Raw genomic sequence first — 11,111 nt, 5'->3', positions numbered from 1 at the left:
CACTATGAACCGTTGGTCCAGAAATTGGGGCGACTCAAACGGAAAGTTCAGGACATGGGCGAACTAATGGACACCCTCACTAGGTATGCCGAGGCCGATGATACCAAGGATCCCGGCGAGGATGGTAAGGGTAACTCGCCCAAAAAGGGCGATTCGACAAAAAATCACACCCGTTTCCAGGGCCGCAACCGTCACAATCAGGGGACCAACGGCAAGCGGAGGCCACAGGAGGAGCCCTCGGATTTGGTTGCCAACACCAATCCAATGACGGCAAAAAGAAGAATCGGGGTTTCAGTGGGAAAAGGCCGTGTAATGGTGAAGAGCTACTCAAAGGCCCTTGCCCGCACCACGCCACGGCCGACGGCCCGGCGGGCCACTCTTGGGAGAACTGTTTCGTGATGCGAGAATTTTGGGCGGAGGCAATCAAGAAGAGCCAAAACGAAGATCTGAACCGGCGCCAGGACCAACTCGCCGCGCCCAACCAAAGGCAGAACCCCTTCGGCGGCTTTCCCGAACAGGGAGCTCACGGAGGCCCACAACCAGGCGGCGGCCAGTACCCGGTGCACCACCAGCGGCGGTACAACCCGCCGGGAGTTTTCCAGCAACCGCCCCCACAGGGGGCTCCACAGGACCAGGATGACGACGGGGGCTTCCGCAACAATCCCAAACAGCTAAATAATGGGCAGTACCATGTTTTCACCACTAATGCTTGCAGGCGTGATAAAAAGGTAAATCACCGGGCGTACAGCGTAACTGAGCCAGCGATTCCCAGACATCTCCACTGGTCCGAGCAGACCATAACATGGAGTAGAGAGGATCACCCGCCAAGAATAGATAACCCGGGCGACCTGGCATTAGTCGTGGCTCCCCAAGTGGGGGGTTACACCCTGTCAAAGGTATTAATGGATGGTGGCAGCAGCATTAATATCCTATACTTCGACACCTTCCGGAGGATGAATCTATTGGAGAAAGACTTGATGCCTTCAACCACGGTTTTCCACGGCATTGTCCCGGGAAAGTCGGCTTATCCCATAGGCCGTGTCAGGCTCTCAGTAGCGTTTGGAACCGCTCAGTATTACAGGTCGGAGTCTCTAATCTTCGAGGTGGTCAAGCTGAAAAGCCCGTACCATGCGCTGTTCGGCCGACCAGCTTACGCCCGCTTCATGGCCCGCCCCTGCTACGTCTACCTCAAGCTCAAAATGCCTGGTCCTAAAGGACCCATCACGATTGATGGGGATAGAAGAATCGCCAAGGAGTGTGAGGAAGGGGACGCGGCTTATGCGGAAGTCGCCTGTGCGGCGGAAGAGCTCAAACATCATCGGGCCAATGTTGACCCGGCAGACATGTCACCACTCAAAAAGCCGACTACAGATTCTGAGTCGCCCCTCAAGTTCAAACCGACGGATGATATTAAGACAATCGATTTCTTTCCTGGCGATTCATCCAAGCAGTTCACCATTGGGACGGGTCTGGACCCGAAATAGGAAAGCGCGCTCATCGAATTCATCTGTGAGAATCGGGACATCTTCGCATGGAAGCCCTCTGACATGCCGGGTGTACCGAGAGAATTCGCTGAGCACATCTTAATATTGACCCAAAATGCAAACCTTTCCAGCAGTACCTTCGCAGATTTAACGAGGAGCGACGCAAGGCGATTGGAGAAGAAGTCGCCCGTCTTTTAGCCGCCGGGTTCATCGTGGAAGTTTTTCACCCCAAATGGCTGGCTAACCCGGTGTTAGTACTCAAGAAGAATGGCACTTTCCGTATGTGTATTGACTATACGGATCTCAACAGAGCTTGTCCCAAAGATCCTTTCGCTCTTCCCCGCATCGACCAAATCATTGACTCGGTGGCGGGATGCGAACGATTGTGCTTTTTGGACGCCTATTCACGTTATCACCAGATCAAGATGGCCGTGGAAGATCAGGAGAAGACGGCCTTCATAACCCCCTTCGCGGCCTTTTGCTATGTGTCCATGTCGTTCGAACTCAAGAGCGCAGGGGCGACTTATCAACGCTGCATACAGAATTGTCTTCATAACCAAATTGGCCGCAACGTCCATGCTTACGTTGACGACATTGTCATCAAGACCCGCCGGGGGGAGACACTTTTGGAAGACCTTAAGGAAACCTTTGATAATTTACGAGTATATCAGATGAAGCTAAATCCTACCAAGTGCATTTTTGGTGTACCTGCAGGAAAATTACTAGGTTTCTTGGTATCGGAGTGCGGCATCGAGGCTAACCCAGACAAAATTGAAGCGGTTACCTCTCTCGGGAAGCCGGCGAATGTTAATCAAGTTCAGCGACTGGCGGGCCGCATTGCGGCTCTAAGTCGTTTCGTGAGCCGCCTTGGGGAAAAGGTGATTCCTCTTTACCAATTGTTGAGAAAATCCAACCGATTCATATGGACAGATGAGGCAGACGAGGCGCTTCAGGCCTTGAAACATCAATTGGTTAACCCGCCGGTCCTGGCAGCCCCAACTGAAAAGGAACCTATGCTCCTGTATATCGTGGCAAATTCCAAAGCGGTCAGCGTGGCTGTGGTCGTCGAAAGAAAGGAGGAAGGAAAGGAATACCCGGTGCAACGTCCGGTATACTTTATCAGTGAGGTGTTAACTCTTTCCAAACAGCGATACCCGCATTGGCAAAAACTGGTCTATGGGGTGTTCATGGCGAGTTGAAAGCTTAAACATTATTTCCAGGAGCACCCGATCACTGTGGTCAGTTCCGCCCCCCTCGGTGACGTCATCCAAAATCGGGAGGCAACAGGGCGAATCGCCAAATGGGCAATAGAGCTTGGGTCTCATCACATACAATATACCCCCCGCACAGCCATCAAATCCCAGGCACTAGTTGATTTCGTTAACGATTGGACAGAACTTCAGGCTCCGGAAGATCGGCCTGACCTTACCTATTGGACTATTTACTTTGATGGATCCACGCAGTTGGAGGGCTGGGGGGCTGGTGTGGTGTTGATATCCCCTCAAGGAGATAAGTTTTGCTATGTTCTCCGGCTCATGTTTCCCTGCACGAATAATGCGGCGGAATATGAAGCTCTACTTCATGGTTTGCGACTGGCAAAAGAGATGAACCTAACCCGAGTCAGATGCTTTGGGGATTCAGATTTGGTGGCGCAACAGGTTTCGGGTACCAGGGACTCTCGGGATCCTATGATGGCGGCTTACAGGCGAGCTGTATCTGATGTGGCGGGCTATTTTCATGGATATCAGGTGGATCATGTTGATCGGCGACTCAACGAAGCAGCTGATGCCCTCTCGCGACTCGGCTCACAGAGAAAACCGGTCCCCCTAATGTTTTTTGGGATATCTTGCATAAACCGTCTGTGACTATACCCACGGAGGAGGAGTTGGCGATACCAGATCCCGAATCTCAGCTTGTGGCGGCTCTCCATGTCACTCCGGACTGGGCTCTTCCTTATCTGGCTTATCTCACTCGCGGCGAGTTACCCACCGACGAAGTTTTGGCTCGCCAGATCGTTCGACATAGCAAATCCATGGTCATCATTAATGGCGAGTTATATAAACGAAGTGCTTCTGGGGTCTTTCAGCGGTGTGTTTCCTCCGAGGAAGGATGCGTAATACTAAATGACATTCATTCTGGAGACTGCGGGCATCACGCCGGGTCACGTTCTTTGGTATCAAAGGCTTTTCGACATGGTTTCTTTTGGTTGACGGCTCATGCAGATGCAGAAGACATAGTACGGCGGTGCGAGGGGTGCCAACGATATGGGAGACAGGCTCATGTGCCGGCTCAAGAATTGAGGATGATTCCCATTACTTGGCCTTTCGCGGTCTGGGGGCTGGACATGGTCGGTCCCTTCAAAATGTCCTCTAACAAGAAAACTCACTTATTGGTGGCAGTTGATAAGTTCACTAAATGGGTTGAGGCGGAACCTGTTGGAGCTTGCGATGTGGAGACAGCGGTCAAATTTCTGAAAAAGCTGATTTTCCGTTTTGGATATCCGCACAGTATTATCACGGACAACGGTACTAACTTGTCCCAAGGAGCGATGCTGGATTTTTGTCGTCCAGAACATATCCGGCTTGATGTTTCTACAGTTGCTCACCCGCAGTCCAACGGGCAAGCAAAGTGGGCGAATCAAGAAGTCTTGCGAGGGATTAAACCTCGGCTCATGGTTCCCCTGGAAAGTACTCTAGGGTGTTGGGTTGAAGAATTACCTTCAGTATTGTGGAGCATTCGGACCACCCCGAATCGATCCACGGGGTTCACTCCTTTCTTTTTGGTCTATGGAGCAGAAGCTGTCCTCCCTACTGACATAAGACATGATTCTCTTAGAGTCGCCGCATATGTGGAGCAAGATAATGAGCTGGCACGTCAGGATTCCTTGGATGCCTTGGAAGAGGCGCGTGACCTGGCTGTGGCTCGTTCGGCTATCTATCAGCAAGATCTGCGGCGTTATCATAGTCGCCGGGTTAAGAGTCGGGCTTTTCAGGAGGGCGACTTGGTACTTCGTCTGATACAAGATCGGGCAGGCATGCACAAGCTATCACCCCCTTGGGAAGGGCCGTTCGTCGTCAGCAAGAACCTCCGCAATGGCTGTTACTATTTGATGGATCTTCGGCCTAACCGACCGACCACAGAGGCTGAGTCAACTCGCCCCTGGAATATTGCTCATTTGCGGCCTTACTACACTTGAGCTCTTAAAGCTCCACGCTTTGTAAGTTTTTCAGTTTCATTATGAAGTAATAAAACACTCTCCGACTTGGGGGCTTCTTCATTAAAAAGTGCAATTTGTGTCATCCTGTTGCGACCTTATGAGCCGACAGAACATGCATTTAGGGTGGGTGCACGAGCTTTCTGACTCGCCTCCCCCTGTCGCGACCGTATGAGCCGACGAAACCTGCATTTAGGGTGGGTGCACGAGCTTTCTGACTCGCCTCCCCCTGTTGCGACCGTATGAGCCGACGAAACCTGCATTTAGGGTGGGTGCACGAGCTTTCTGACTCGCCTCCCCCTGTCGCGACCGTATGAGCCGACGAAACCTGCATTTAGGGTGGGTGCACGAGCTTTCTGACTCGCCTCCCCCTGTCGCGACCGTATGAGCCGACGAAACCTGCATTTAGGGTGGGTGCACGAGCTTTCTGACTCGCCTCCCCCTGTCGCGACCGTATGAGCCGACGAAACCTGCATTTAGGGTGGGTGCACGAGCTTTCTGACTCGCCTCCCCCTGTCGCGACCGTATGAGCCGACGAAACCTCCATTTAGGGTGGGTGCACGAGATTTCTGACTCGCCTCCCCCTGTCGCGACCGTATGAGCCGATGAAACCTGCATTTACGGTGGGTGCACGAGCTTTCTGACTCGCCTCCCCCTGTCGCGACCGTATGAGCCGACGAAACCTGCATTTAGGGTGGGTGCACGAGCTTTCTGACTCGCCTCCCCCTGTCGCGACCGTATGAGCCGAGGAAACCTGCATTTAGGGTGGGTGCACGAGCTTTCTGACTCGCCTCCCCCTGTCGCGACCGTATGAGCCGACGAAATTACTCTTATTATGATTTACTCTTGAAGGTTTTTACCCTTTCTGCATACTTGTTGAAACTACTCGTAGTTCATTTGTTTTCATAGATGATGTGTTTAAAGTTTAAGACAGGAGGGTGCTAAGATTTGTTTCATCCTTGGCGGATTAAGCATTATAGAAGATTCTTATAAAGGCGGATCAAATATTTCAAATCGCCTTAAAAAGCGATATAAGGGTTTATTCTCGCAGAAGATATCATCAAAAAATAGTACTGATTATTACATGGCTCGCGGGCCAAATTCAGGAAAGTCTACTTCGCTAAATCCTGGCGTGAGCTCTGACCAACTTCGATTTGTAAATCGCCCAATAACCAATTGCACCTGGCCAAAGCAGCAAAGTTGTCTTCGTCGGTCAAAATTGATGCCAAGTCTGCTTCCCAGTCGAAAGGGTTCTTGGGTCGCCAAGGAATTAGGTTGGTCACCACGAAGGTTGGCGGGCTAACTTTCTTATTCTTACTGTCATAAGCCGCCTGATACTTCGTTAAATCAAGGCTTGCGGCGAGTCGAGTTGCAGCCAGCCGAGAATCCTTGACAACTTTCTGGTAATCCTCTTCAACAAACTCCGATCCATCGTCTTTAAGCTGAGGGAAGCCAGCGCCTACTTCTTCTAAATTGATCTCCGGGGCTTACGCTAAGCAGCGACTCAGGGCAGTCAGGAGACCTTTCCGGGCGGCTGACCGAGTTAACTCGCCAATCTGGGGAGGAAGTGTGGACAGACATCCAAGTACCTTCTTGATGGAAGTAATAGGCTCTTTGGCACCCATTACAGCTTTGACAGTCAACACACTGCCTGTGTACAGTTGCTCTGTCAGCGTATAAATCGCCTTCAGCATCAACACACAGTCTTCTTGCAGGTTGGCGACTCTTGGACCTGGAATTTGATAATTAGCAACTTAACATCAGAAATTTGAGTACAAAAAAGGAGCGGATAAGGTTGAAGATTTAGGTAAGGCTTACCAAAGATGGCTTGCGTCATGTTAGAGATATGACGTTTTAAGCCGGATAACTCCTGTTGAAGAGTCGCCAGCTTCGCTTCAGCTTTCTCTGCTCTCTTCAAAGCGGCGTTTTGGTCAGCTTGAGTTTTTTCTAACTCGGCATTGAGTTTTTCCAGTTCGGCCAGAGCCAATTTATACTTCTCTTCCGACTGAGTTCGGGCGTCTTGTTGTTCAGCTAAGTTTTTTCTTAAATCGCCCAGCGCCAATTCGGTCTGAGCAAGGTTTTCCTATTGAAAGTTTAAAGTAAAGACAAGTCTCAGAATTACTGCAAAGCAATATCCCTGACACTTGGGGGCTAATGTATAATTTTTTCAGGAGAAATTATACAGAAATCAAGACCCGGCTCATCTTTTTTATTGATGACCCGACCCTTGGGGGTTACTGGTCGCGAAGCTTTTTCTAAATTTTCAAGACCCGGCTCATCTTTTTTATTGATGACCCGGCCCTTGGGGGTTACTGGTCACGAAGCTTTTTCTAAAATTTCAAGACCCGGCTCATCTTTTTTATTGATGACCCAACCCTTGGGGGTAACTAGTCACGAAGCTTTTTCTAAATTTTCAAGACCCGGCTCATCTTTTTTATTGATGACCCGGTCCTTGGGGGTTACTGGTCGCGAAGCTTTTTCTAAATTTTCAAGACCCGGCTCATCTTTTTACTGATGACCCGGCCCTTGGGGGTTACTGGGAATAGTATAAGTATAACAAAGTTTACCTCATGTTTGTTGTTTAACATCTTTATCAGATTTCTCTCCATCTCATAGCTCGCCTCGAGGCGACTTGCAAAGCCAGAACAGAGTTCCTTAAATTCCAGATTTGCATAGTCGGAAAGTTTCGCCTTAGAGAGCCCAGACTCGGGAATGGCCTGAGAGGAGGATGCTACATGTTTGGACAAAACTGTCGCTGCCGGCTTGGAAAAGGCAGAGCCAGTAATGACTACAGCGTCTGGGTCTTCTGTTGTCATCAATGGGTTCGGCGATTTAGAGGCATCCATTGTTTCTTTCGGCGACTCACGAAGATCCACATGAATCGCAGGCTCAGCATGATCCGGATCGTCTTGAGTCGGAGTTGATTTCTTGGGAGGTTCTGAAGCTGCATCAGGAATTGATCCACTGGTTTTCCTTTTGTTGGCTTGTGCCCTAACCAAAGGGAATAAGCACGTTAAGGAATTGAAAAGATCATTATTCTCAAAAGTCAAAGCAAGAGACTTACCCCGGAACTCGGATCGTCGGTGGAAGTGTTGACATCACTGAGTCGCCGGAAGTGGGAGGAGAATTCTGCAAGAATTATATATTAATAATACAGGCTGGTTACAAATATGATCCAAAGAAGCACGAATAATAGTTACCCATAAAAGTACCTCGCTTGGCTTTCTTTTGTTCGTTGCTGGTAAACCGGATATCAGATCGCCAGAGTGACTTCGTGTCTTCCAGTTTGAGGCGTGCTGTGTTTTCTTCAGTAAGAAATTTGGGTCCAAATGAGCATTTGGATGTGAGAAGGGGAATTTCCCACATATTCGCCGGGCCGGCTTAGGTGGAGAAGGAGATGAATCGGAGGAAACAGAAATTACCTCAACAGAGTCTTCTTGGCTTTCGTTATCTTCATTCTATTACAAAGAGAAAGAAAGATATAAATATGAGGTCAAAAGTGATAGGTGGCGAGTGAAAATAGGACGGATTTGTACCTCTGAAAGTGCATCGCCGACTTGAAATTCGTCGACTTCAGATGGCTCGGCCGCAGCAGATTTACCTTTGCCCTTGTCTTTCTTAGAGGGCGGCTTTCATGGCTTGCTTTTTAGGTCTCCTGGACCAGAACTTATCGCCTTTCTGGAAAGGTACATAATATGAAATCATGATGGCAATAAAACAGAAGGGATAAAAATCAAGGCCGGGTCAGTTTTGGTTACCTTGGGCGCCGGGTTAATCTTGCAAAAGGGCTTAAGGCCGATTTGGCCGCACTTTCCTGCAGGCTCGCCGGTCAGCTTTTTGATGATGGCAACAATGTCTTTTTCTGTTAATGTTGTGTGAATGTAGCATTGAGGATGATCCAGAGTGCCGTCGAACTCACACATCAGACCATCTCGGCGGCTCAGAGGAAGAATCCGCCATTCGACCCAACAGCGGATCCGGTCAACCCCGGTAAGACCATTGTTCGTCAGGGATCTCAGTTCAGATAATATTGGGATGAACTCCGACTCTTCTTCCTCGGTAAGTTTGTCTGGGAGCTTGAAGTTGACCGGAAGGCGGGTTGGCCTGTAACCCAGAAGCTTATTCTCGCCAGCAGGGGACGTCTCTTGACAATAAAACCAAGATTCGCCCCAGCCCTTGGGATGGCTAGGCATGATGAGTGAAGGGAACGGACTATCCCTACGGCGTTGGACGTTGACGCCGCCGAGTTCCAAAATGGGGCCATTGTGGAATTCCGTCTGGCGATTCAGATGAAAAAAATGCAGATACGCTTCGCAAAGAACTTGGAACTGGCTCAAATTGCTTATGGAATTGTGTCCTAGATCCTGGAGTCGGACGTTCATGAAGGTCAAAGCGTCCCTAAGAAATTTCGATCCGGGCGGCTTAAAACCCCGTTCCAAATGTTCAACAAAAACTATTATTTCCCCTTCTTTGGGGTTAGGGAGATCTTCTCCCAACGCGGTGCGCCATCCAATGACATCTTGAGGATCCAAACAGCCCGCTTTCACGTAATTAGCTAAGACAGCGTCATCAACCTTGGTAGGAAGCCAATCGCTCTTGAAGATGGCACCCATGCTTCAAGTAGGTAAAAGTATGATATTACATGTCTTGGACATCTACTATATGAATCGGAATCGGTTCATGTTAACCCGCCGGACCAAGAGGCCGGGTTGGGTTGCTATGGCGACTTATGGAAGTAGGGTTAATCCCAAAGGCTATATTTCTGCAGATGGTAAAATCTATTCTTTCCAAAGCACTAAGGGGGGATGAAGGCTACAAACAGTTTTTTCGCAAACAGTAAATGAGGAATGGATCTGCCAAACAGATGTGAAAACCTACGAATATAACTGAGCACGAACAATTTATTATCAGGTGACGCCCCTCGTTTGGAGAAGACATTGTGTTCAAAAATTCGCGAGTACAACGGATAATTAAAATTATTCAGGGCACTGGCTACCCTATCGGTGCTCGGACTAATCGATTCGAGGGAGATGAATAACTGTGAGCGAAAAGCTTCGAAGCTACGGCAATGGCGAGAACACAAGCAAGGAATGAACCTACTCCTAAGAAGGTGAACGAAGGCCTAACCTGATGCTCTCGATCAAAGAAGACCGGCGATGACGGAGATCGTTGGAGAAGCGCGGGGGTCCCGACGAACGAAGAGATCTTCGGCGGCGGCGGAGCTTGAGGCGAGCAACGAGGTGGTCGGTGATGATGCGATGGACAATTGCGGCGGACGGATCGTCCGAGGTGCGAAGCTTGACGACGGCAACGGCTTGCGGGCGGCGCTGAAACTTCTCGGACGGGGGCGGAAGTTGCGACCGGCGGCGGAGCCCTCGGGAAGCGATGAGGCCTTTTTGCTGCGATAATGGGGGGGACTGACGAGACTGGTAGGTGCGGAGCGCCAACCCTGTCCCTTCCGTCTATTTATTAGGACGGGCGCTGGAATCGAGGCGCCGTGAGCGGGAACAGTTGGGGAATAAAAAGATTTGCCATGATGACGTCCGAAGATTTTGGGAGTTGGGATTATGTTAATTTTCCCGAAGATCGAGGGATAGGAAGATGCCAACAGGAAATGGTTTGGCGACTCAAAGATTTTTTCGGTGCCAGATGGCGAGTTACAATTTCTGACGTATGGAGAAAGACGAAGGAGTGAATCACCTTCAACTAAAGCGGAAGCATTGGCATGAAAGTTCAAGTCAATTTGGGGCCTAATGTTGGGGATATTACTTATTAAGTGACCCGCCCAAGATGGGCCGGGTTACCAGTAAGGTGATTCATCCTTTGGGCTACTTGGGCTTCAGCCTGGGCGGTTCAAGGCCGCGGGACGGTTATGATTTCTGGAAGGTCTCCGGGTTTTGAAGGACGGCGACTTAGAGACTACGATGGTCACGATTTGTAAGGAGGAAGGGACTCTTGTAAACCCTAAAGCCTCGACCTATATATAAAGGTGAGTCTTAAGGAGGAGAAGGGGTGAGAAAATCATCGCGTGCTAGGTTAGGCAAGTTACGCCTCCCTTGTAACCGAATCCACATCAATACACACAAAGCAGGACGTAGGCTATTACCTTCTCTCGAGGGGCCGAACCTGGGTAAATCGCCGTGTTCCTCCCGTTTAACCCCTTTGAGTCGCCACCAAGGTGCGATGGCTCCAATACTAAGTCCTTTCACGAGGACACCTGCCGTGACAAAACCACGACACGTAGGTCTGAAGTGAACTACTCACGAGTCATTGGAGGGGCGATGATGTTGATGAAGAAGCCCTCCAACTCAAAAGTCCCCTCCGGCAGGGCACCGGGAAGGGACTCCACATGAGATATCGCGGAAACGGAAGCTTGCGGCGGCGGAAAAGTGTTTTCGTGGACGCCCTGATTT

The sequence above is a fragment of the Hordeum vulgare genome, chromosome 4H (genome assembly GCF_904849725.1).
Source record: "Hordeum vulgare subsp. vulgare chromosome 4H, MorexV3_pseudomolecules_assembly, whole genome shotgun sequence".
Taxonomy (NCBI): Eukaryota; Viridiplantae; Streptophyta; class Magnoliopsida; order Poales; family Poaceae; genus Hordeum; species Hordeum vulgare.
The sequence above is the reverse complement of the archived record's forward strand: the minus strand, read 5'-3'. Positions refer to the sequence as shown.